The sequence below is a fragment of the Lolium rigidum genome, chromosome 1, assembly GCF_022539505.1.
Source record: "Lolium rigidum isolate FL_2022 chromosome 1, APGP_CSIRO_Lrig_0.1, whole genome shotgun sequence".
Taxonomy (NCBI): domain Eukaryota; kingdom Viridiplantae; phylum Streptophyta; class Magnoliopsida; order Poales; family Poaceae; genus Lolium; species Lolium rigidum.
The window spans coordinates 88,627,930-88,636,763 of NC_061508.1; the positions used below are offsets into that span (position 1 = coordinate 88,627,930).

The following is an 8,834-nucleotide window of genomic DNA, read 5'->3' on the forward strand; positions in this document are numbered from 1 at the left end:
GTAGCTTCAAAGAGATTTGAACACTGATTTACGAAAACATAACAATACAGTATACCATCGGCACCTCATGACGTACAATTGTGTGGCCTGATCAGCTATTTAATTGGAAGAGGAGCGGCACATGTTTTTCTAGCTGACTGTTTACAGCATTAAGTTTTTCTTTGGGTACTTTGTCATTACTTCATCTCAGTATCAAACAGCTTCAAAAAGATTTCAACACTAACTTACAAAAAAAACACACTGTTATACGGTCCTATGATGCACGATTGCGTGAGCCAAATGACTATTTACTTGAGAAGGCGCGGTACATCTTTTTCTTGTTGACTGTTTATAACTTTGATTTACTTTATTTCAAGCAATTTGTGTGAAATGTGTACAGCCCTACAATGATGATTAGCAAATATTTTTGTGGTGCTTACACAGGTTTCACAAACAAGAACCTGTTGTTGATACCAGATATGGCTGAGAATGCTGATGAGGACAGTTCCACTGGCATTGATTTGATTTGTGCCTTATGTGATAATGGTGGTGAAATCGCAAGGTACACTTTTATTTGTTTTCTGTTTTATCTGCTTTGAACAAAGTGCAATGAAATAATCAATTTTAAATACCGTGTTAAGGAACCTCTCAGCATATATTATGGTTGTACTGAATTATGTATAGATTTAGCCCATTTCTGTTACAGAAATCTGAACTTTTGGTTTTAGATTAATACTGAAACTACTGCAGGATAAACAACATAAGGTTTTTGAAAAAAAGTAAAACTATTGTTAATCACGTAACGTGCATCTGCTATGGGAGTATGGGTAGAATGGGAGAACATAGTTGCTCCTGTTCAAAGCTTAATAACTCTTTTCGTGCAGTAATATGTCGATGCTGTTTAACAGAATGAGATGCCTTTATCTACAAATTATTATAATTAGCCGGTTGTTTTGTGTGGAAGCTGACGGAAACTTCTGGATGTGTAGTCATGACTGGCTATATGTGTATTACAGTTGGATGCCTGATGCCGCTTGTGCTCACTTGGAGTAATTTGTTCTGCACCCTTTCTGCTGGCTAGCTTCACTGCTTAAGCATCATTTTCTGTTGAAATCTGTTTCTTCAGTATGTATAGTGTGTGTTTTGGTTCCACTAAATCTGCAAGTATCTTCATATAATTAAAACAAACATTTTGGTGCCATTTATGTGTTCTGCTGCCTCATTTATATCATAAAACGTGTATTATCATTTTATGTATCATGTAGAATAATCTGCTCTTCTATATTCTTCCTTGGTTTCTCATTTGTGATGTGCACCTCTGCTTAATTGTATACAGCTGTGAAGGAAAGTGTCTGAGGTCGTTTCATGCGACAAAAGATGCTGGTGAAGACTGCAAAACGTTGGGCTATACTAGGGACCAGTTTGATGTATCTATTCTGATCCTCACACTTGTGGATGAAATCATTTTTACTATACTTTACCTATTCCAGGAATCTTTTGATAAACGTATACATATCCGCAGGCGATGAAAGTTTTTCTGTGCAAGAATTGTGAACATCAAACATATCAATGTTTTGCTTGTCAAAGGCTGGGTTCAGCTAAAACAGATCCTCCTGAGGTTAAATCCCTATCACCTCATAGCTGTGAGAAATTTCAGACTAGTTGGCCACATACTCAAATTCTTATTCCTTGTAGGTATTTCCTTGTGCTTCAGCAAGTTGTGGGCACTTTTATCATGCTAAATGTGTTGCACAGTTACTCTTCCCTGAAAATGAAGCAAAAGCAACTGAGTACACTACAAGGATAATCAATGGGGCGAAATTTGCATGTCCAGTTCATAGATGTGATGTTTGCAAATATGGTGAAAACAAGGAGGTTTCGGAGCTGCAGTTTGCTGTTTGCCGGCGCTGCCCAAAGTCATATCATAGAAGATGTTTGCCAAGGCAATAAAAACGTGTTCCCATATTTGTGCCTGCTTAGTTTGCTTTTCTTGTTTGCTATTTACTAACTAATACGTATATGTAAATAGGAATATTGCCTTTGATGACATAATTGAGAATGGTATTTGCATTTTACAAAGGGCATGGGATGGTCTTCTGCCCAACAATCGTATCTTAATATACTGCCTGTAAGATTCGTTTCCTGGGGATATTTAGTCTTTCTCATTATTCATGTACATATATTTGACTAGATCTTTTTCTTTGGCCAGAAAGCACAATATTGATCCAAAACTCCGGACTGCTCCAACGGATCATATTAAATTTCCTGTTGATCCTTCTATCACTAAAAATCCTCTAATGTGAATGGAATGAAAAGGGTCAAGATACGACGCCTTGAGGACTGCCTCCATGTCCCATCGTCCAGTAGCAAAAGATCGTTTGGTTCAATGACTTGTTCTTCCTCCATCAATTTGATAGCTACAAAGAAGAAGGTTCCTCCTGTCTTTGGAGGTACAAAACTTCAATCCGATAGGCCTTTGTTCGGAGAAAAAGCATTTACGCAGGTCATCCCCATTAGCTCGTTCCCTGAGGTTGACATAAACACGGCGAGGAGGTAAATATATCACCCTTTCCTTCTGCATTCTTTATTCAGCTGTTTATGGTCTTCAGATGTACTTCGTTACAAATTCAAGTTTACTGGTTGAATACTTAAGTATTTATGGAAGTATATATATACTTGCCTTGCCAAATCAATTTTACTTGATTTTTCTACAAAGTTATATTTCCTAATCATAAACATCTGTGTTGGTGTTGTTCATGCACTCCTTTTCTAGCCTTCTTTATCGTTATGATAAGTGCGGCCATACACCTACATCAGCGCAGCAAGCTACCGTTTCCACCCAGTTTCTGCTCCATCCCTGATAAATGAAAATTCAAGTTGAATTAATTTGACAGATTTCTTTTAGTTCTGCAGCATAGCATGGGCGTCTTACTAGTTTCATGAAGTCATATCTTTGTGTCATTTAGTGAAATATGTGGTGAAAGAATGTAATCCAAATTGTATTTTGGAGAGCGTCAGAGGTTTGTATTTAGGAATGGAGGGGGCGCTAAAATTCTTGTACTTATAGGATTAAGATGATTTTAGAGATTTGGGTTTAGTTGTAAAGTTAGTAGATGACAGTAGCAAAAGCTATAGTTCACTGGACCACTTTGTAAATTCGAATAAGCAGTTCCAAAACAACTACTGTTTCTGATAAGAATGAGTGAAATGGTGTTCTTGAAGCACTTGGAGTCCTGCAGAATGCTATTTTAAGAAGCTGAAAAGTTTGTGCATCTTGTCTTAATTGAACTGCACGGTATCCGATGTACATCAAGATAAAACAAAATAGTAGAAATGTAGCATCTCAGTGTTTACTTTGTTCTAACTATTCATGGGTCACTATCATGTCAAATATTCTGAGGATCCCTGGCACTGTTACCTTTGCATTACATTGTGTCTATATTTGCAAAGTTGTGCATTTCAAACTTCAATACTGTAGTACTCCATCCCAAAATGTAAGGCGTCTAAGGATTGGTCAAAAGTCAAACCTTACAAACTTTGACCAAATATTTAGAAAAAAATATTTACATCTACAATATCAAATTGACATATTAAGAAAATATACTTTAGGGTGAATCTATTGATAATGATTTAGTATTGTAAATATTTATATTTTTGTGTATAAACTTGGTCAAACTTTAAAAACATTGACTTTTAACTAATCCTTAGATGCCTTATATTTTGGGACGGAGGGAGTATTTTTTACATTGCTATAGCCTGTAATGCAACCAAGACTAACTTAGTGATAGTCTTTCAGGATTTATGAGTTTGCACAGGAAGCATCATCAGATATAACTATTGAGGATGTTCAGAAAATCTCGTGGTTTCATCTACGTATACATCATATATGAAGAATACTGAGAAAGTTACACTGGGAAAGGTCGAAAGATCTGTTGAGGTACTCTGCTGTACATTTGTAGAAGCAGTTGCTTGAATTTGGTTGATTTTAACGTGTATTCTTGGCAGGCTGTTAAAACTGCTGTTCATATGTTAGAAAATGGTGCAGCAATAGAAAGTGCCAAAGCTTTTTGTGCACCATATGAACTGTTCCAAATTTCAAAGTGGAAGGTACATTAAACTGTTTGAAACAGCTATGATTTGAATATATCAGAAATGAAGACTAGATAGTTGGCAATTGGCATACACATACCAATTTATGCATTCGCTTCATCTTTGCATTTTTAGGATTGTATAATTTTTCCGTTTCTAATAATTACTAAGACATTGAGATAATCTGACTGCAACATTGTAACTAGAAAATATCATATGACTAATGATATATCATATACGACATACATGCATGTAGTTTGTTGTCTGTTATAGCAAGCCCATAATCACAATATACATGATATGGTGAACTATTACCTGCAGAACAAGCTGAACATATATCTTGCCCCATTTCTTCATGGCATGCGCTATACATCATATGGGCGTCATTTTACAAAATTGGACAAGCTTGAGAAGGTAGATCTACAAATTATTTAAAAATTCCCTGTTTATTCTTTCTACAATTTTTTTTTGTGATAGCAACTTGTCATGTTGGCACTTCTCCTCTCCCCTTGAATTATTTATTCCCATATCTTGTTCTGCCTAAAATCTAGACTCGCACATTGTTCATCAAAGTCTTAAATATTATTAAGCCTTGCATTACGGTCAAAGGAAAAAAATGCTACGTGGGTATATAATTTCTAATTTAACTAGTGTTAATGTTAAAAACATCTAGATCATTTTTTCTTTCTGTTGGTTAGAAACATAATTCTAGGTAAAACCATAAACTGCAATCTGCATCCCCCTAATTTGACACCTGATGCACAAAAACACCAAGGTTAGTACATGGGTAATACATTTCTCATTCAAGAATTTGGTGTAACTAATATTGATGTAAATTTGTCTATACTATTTTCTTTATTTTAAATGGAATTCTAGGTCAAACCAAGATAAACTTATTTTGAGGTAAGGTTTCGATTTGCACCTCCTAATTTGATAACTGATGCAGAAAATAGCAAGGCATACTATTTCCTTTACTTTTAAGAACAGTCAGCAGGTATTTCGATCATGCATTGGAATTGTTAGTCATTACCTGTTTCTGAGGCATGATCTTAGAACTAAAAAGTTCTAAATATCTGATTTTTCGTGCACAGCTTGTGTCAAATTAGGTGGTGCCTATAGTTTATTCTTTATAAGAAGAGTGTTTCTTCGTAAACTTCTTGTATTTTGTTGAAATCTGACTTGTATACCAAAACTTTATTAATAAATGCAGATTTCCAAACAGTCCCTTATTTAAATACTATATGCTGTCGTACTGAAGGAATTTTTTGGAATTGTGCAGATTGTGGACAAGCTACAATGGTATATTCAAAGTGGTGATACGGTAAATATATTCCTTCGTTCTCTCCCTTAATTCTCACATATGTGAAGATGCACCCTCTTATAATCCTCTTCTAACTCATGTCAAATAAATACATAATCTGTTATTTTGGTTATACAATGGCAGAAAAGATATTGGATACTACTACATATATGGTCTGTCCATAAGGTATTTTAGTTATTCAATAACAGAAAAGATATTGGATACTACATATATGCTCTCTCCATAAGGTGGTGGTGCCTCTGCAAAAAACAAAAAAGGCCCAGCAATTGATTGGAATAGCATTGTATTACATATTTACATACTAGTTTAGGTGGAGCTATACAACTTACCATCCATGGTTAAACTGACTGAGAGTGAGAGCATCTTCACTGGCACCCCCATGCCCCCCACCCTAATTGGCCCAATGCGGTGTCCCCATCCATCCAGACACCCTCAACTGGCCCACATGCCCTCCACTCTGCCTAGGGCGTTGTGAAGCGGAGCAAGGCTACAAGATGGATCAATCCATTCACCGAAGGCCACCGCCAGGGTTTTTCAAGTTTGAGTCAAGCGTCAAGCGATCCATTGCTGTGATTATCTGTGGCTACGCTGTAAAGCGCCAGCGTGTGTTCAGGCCATGTTTTTGTTCATTTCTGTTTGACAAAAAATGCTTCTATATAGTTACAATTTTGCACTACTAAATTTGCTTCAACACAGATGAATTTTGCAAATATACGAGTTTCAATATCAAATTTGTTTGTCAAATTTATGTCCAAGTTTTGCTTCTTTTAGAAACAACAAAAAAACGAATGTACACTTGTGCGGTGGGCGGCCTCATTGATCGGTGCGGACATGTGTCTGGACGCCCTCAAACCAGACACTATTTGAGGTGGTCCCGACATATTTTGAGTGGCACTGGTGGAGATGCTCTAACAGCCTACTTCAGAGTTCAGAAAACTAAAACCAGCCTTCTCGTATCGTGTATTGCGAGTTACTGGCCGGCAACAAAAGTGAAATAGTGCCAAAAATCTTTCACATTTGTATTTTCAATAATTAAGCACAATTAGATATCATTATTGTCTGCGAGAAAAATTGTCTGCAAGAACAATGGTCAGTTGATTTTGTTTCTTTGAAACTCCTTGCTTGTATACTACCTATTTGTAACATATGTCATATAATTACCTTCTTGACTTTTTTCATTCTTCGAATAATTAAAATCTGCCTGTGCTATTTTCCATTCTTGCATTAACTAGGTTTTTATTTGCCTGTATATTCATGATTTGTGGTCTCTCTTCATTTTTCTTTTGGAACTTTCGAAATTAACGGTACCACTTATTTTATTGACCCAGATACGGAACTGACCGCAATATTGTGATCAATAGAGCTGTTTATCTTAATCGATGAACCTTATGCCTTATTCTTATTCTTTTAGGTCGTTGACTTCTGCTGTGGTTCAAATGATTTTAGCACATTATTGAAGGAAAAACTTGAAGATTCTGAAAAGCATTGCTTCTATAAAAATTATGATCTCATCCAGCCAAAGGTAGTGCTTACAGTTCTACTGTTTTGCATAGTCTTTTTTTTTAATCTGACATAGTTTAGTTAATATATGAATAGTAAATTTCAGATATGGGTGCCTGACCAGGCACCTAACACACCCCACTTTCTCTTTTGCTACTACTCCCTTAATCAAATTTTATAGCACAGTGGGCTGATACAACATTATAAACATTTCTCCAGAATAATTTCAATTTTGAGAGACGAGACTGGATGACAGTTCAACCAGATGAATTGCCTGCTGGATCACGATTGGTATAGCTGTGTTATTTTGTTAGTATCCATTATGCAAACTTCTAGATTTCGTGTATTCAGTAGTTACTATTATCCGCAGATCATGGGGCTGAATCCTCCTTTTGGGTTTAAAGCTTCTCTTGCAAACCAATTCATCAACAAAGCTCTAAGTTTCAAGCCAAAACTGATAATTCTTATTGTTCCCAAGGAAACTGAAAGGTACTGCATCTCTCTCTTTATCTTCCCATAAAACTTTTTGGTTGTTGTTGATCTCCAACAACATTTCACACTTGATGTTGCAGGTTGGATAAGAAATACCCACCTTATGAGCTAATATGGGAAGATTGTAATCAGCTCTCAGGAAAGGTACGTTTGGACAGTATTCTCCTTGAGAACTCACATAGTTCATGCTGATGATATTTCTTTTATCCTGACGGTTTCTTTTGTAAAATTATGTAGTCATTCTATTTGCCTGGATCGTTAGATGCTGATAACAAGCAGATGGATCAATGGAATCTATCACCTCCTCCTCTTTCTCTCTGGAGCCGCAGCGATTATGCTCAGAAACATCACGAGATTGCTAAATCAATGGGGCACCAATGCAGCAGAAAACCGTGCTCTGGTGATTCACAAAGGGACATAGCAGGCATTGCATCTATGAGCACCACCGGTGATTTGGAAATGGGCAATGAGGGGGAGTCATACATCCATGACGAAGAAATGCAAGGAGATGGACCAGTGAAAGCCTCTGTTATTGACCAGTTGATGCTAGATACATACCATGATACTACTAGTTCTCCAGGTGACTACTGGACAGATACCAACGGCCGATCAGGGCAACCTTGCAACTATGATGTCCCAGGAAGAAGTGACCCTCCAATCCACGAGTATCTTGCAGAAAGGGCTACGGACTCTGACATGAGCATTTCGTTGTCAGGCTCTAGTGATTCTGGAAGAGCAAACCAAACTGTGTCAACCTCTGACGATGTGCCTACCAATCCACGAGCCTGCCATCATATTGGAAGTGTACCTGCGGAGCAACCAATTGACCCTGCCGATAGTGATGAGGTAACATCAGCTGATGTCCAGCATAATGGGCTGGGAGAGACAGATTCTGCACCCCGAGATCCAGCTGGACTTCAATACCAAATCCTGGAAGACTCGCCACCCGAGGAGGGAGAGCTGACTGATTCGCTGCCTGCAGATAGACATGCAGCTGGTGTGCCTCGGCTTATCATGTGTTGAAGTGGTAGAAGATAGTACTAACCAGCTGCCTAGGGGCCTCGGCTTAACTTACAGATAGAGCTTGTTTTGGTGTATGGCCAGCTTTATTTAAAATATGCTGAGGTTGTGGGGATACTAATTATGTACTGTCATTGTGGCTGCATGCTCTTCGGAGCCCCAATTTTGCCAAGACCGTCCTTTCGTTTAGTCGAGTTGGCATTGCATCGGCGTGTTGCCTCCTTTTTGTGTACCATTGCCGCTTGTTGTCAAGTCTCAACTTTTTTTTGGACATCCTATCCATGCCTCATGGCTCGATGGTGTTGGTAAAACAATTAATATTAATATCATAGATCTGTTTAGCTGAGTATCATTCTGAACATGTGTTTCCCGTTGCAAGATGCATAATGTTGCGGACGTCAACTAGGGTGACATTGTCTCTTTAGGACATCAC

The 8,834-nt window shown here is 37.5% G+C and overlaps 1 pseudogene; it reads left to right on the plus strand.

Moving 5' to 3' along the window:
* The first annotated feature begins 429 nt into the window (after positions 1–429).
* Positions 430–8,571, plus strand: LOC124648785 (annotated as a pseudogene).
* Positions 8,572–8,834: the final 263 nt, after the last annotated feature.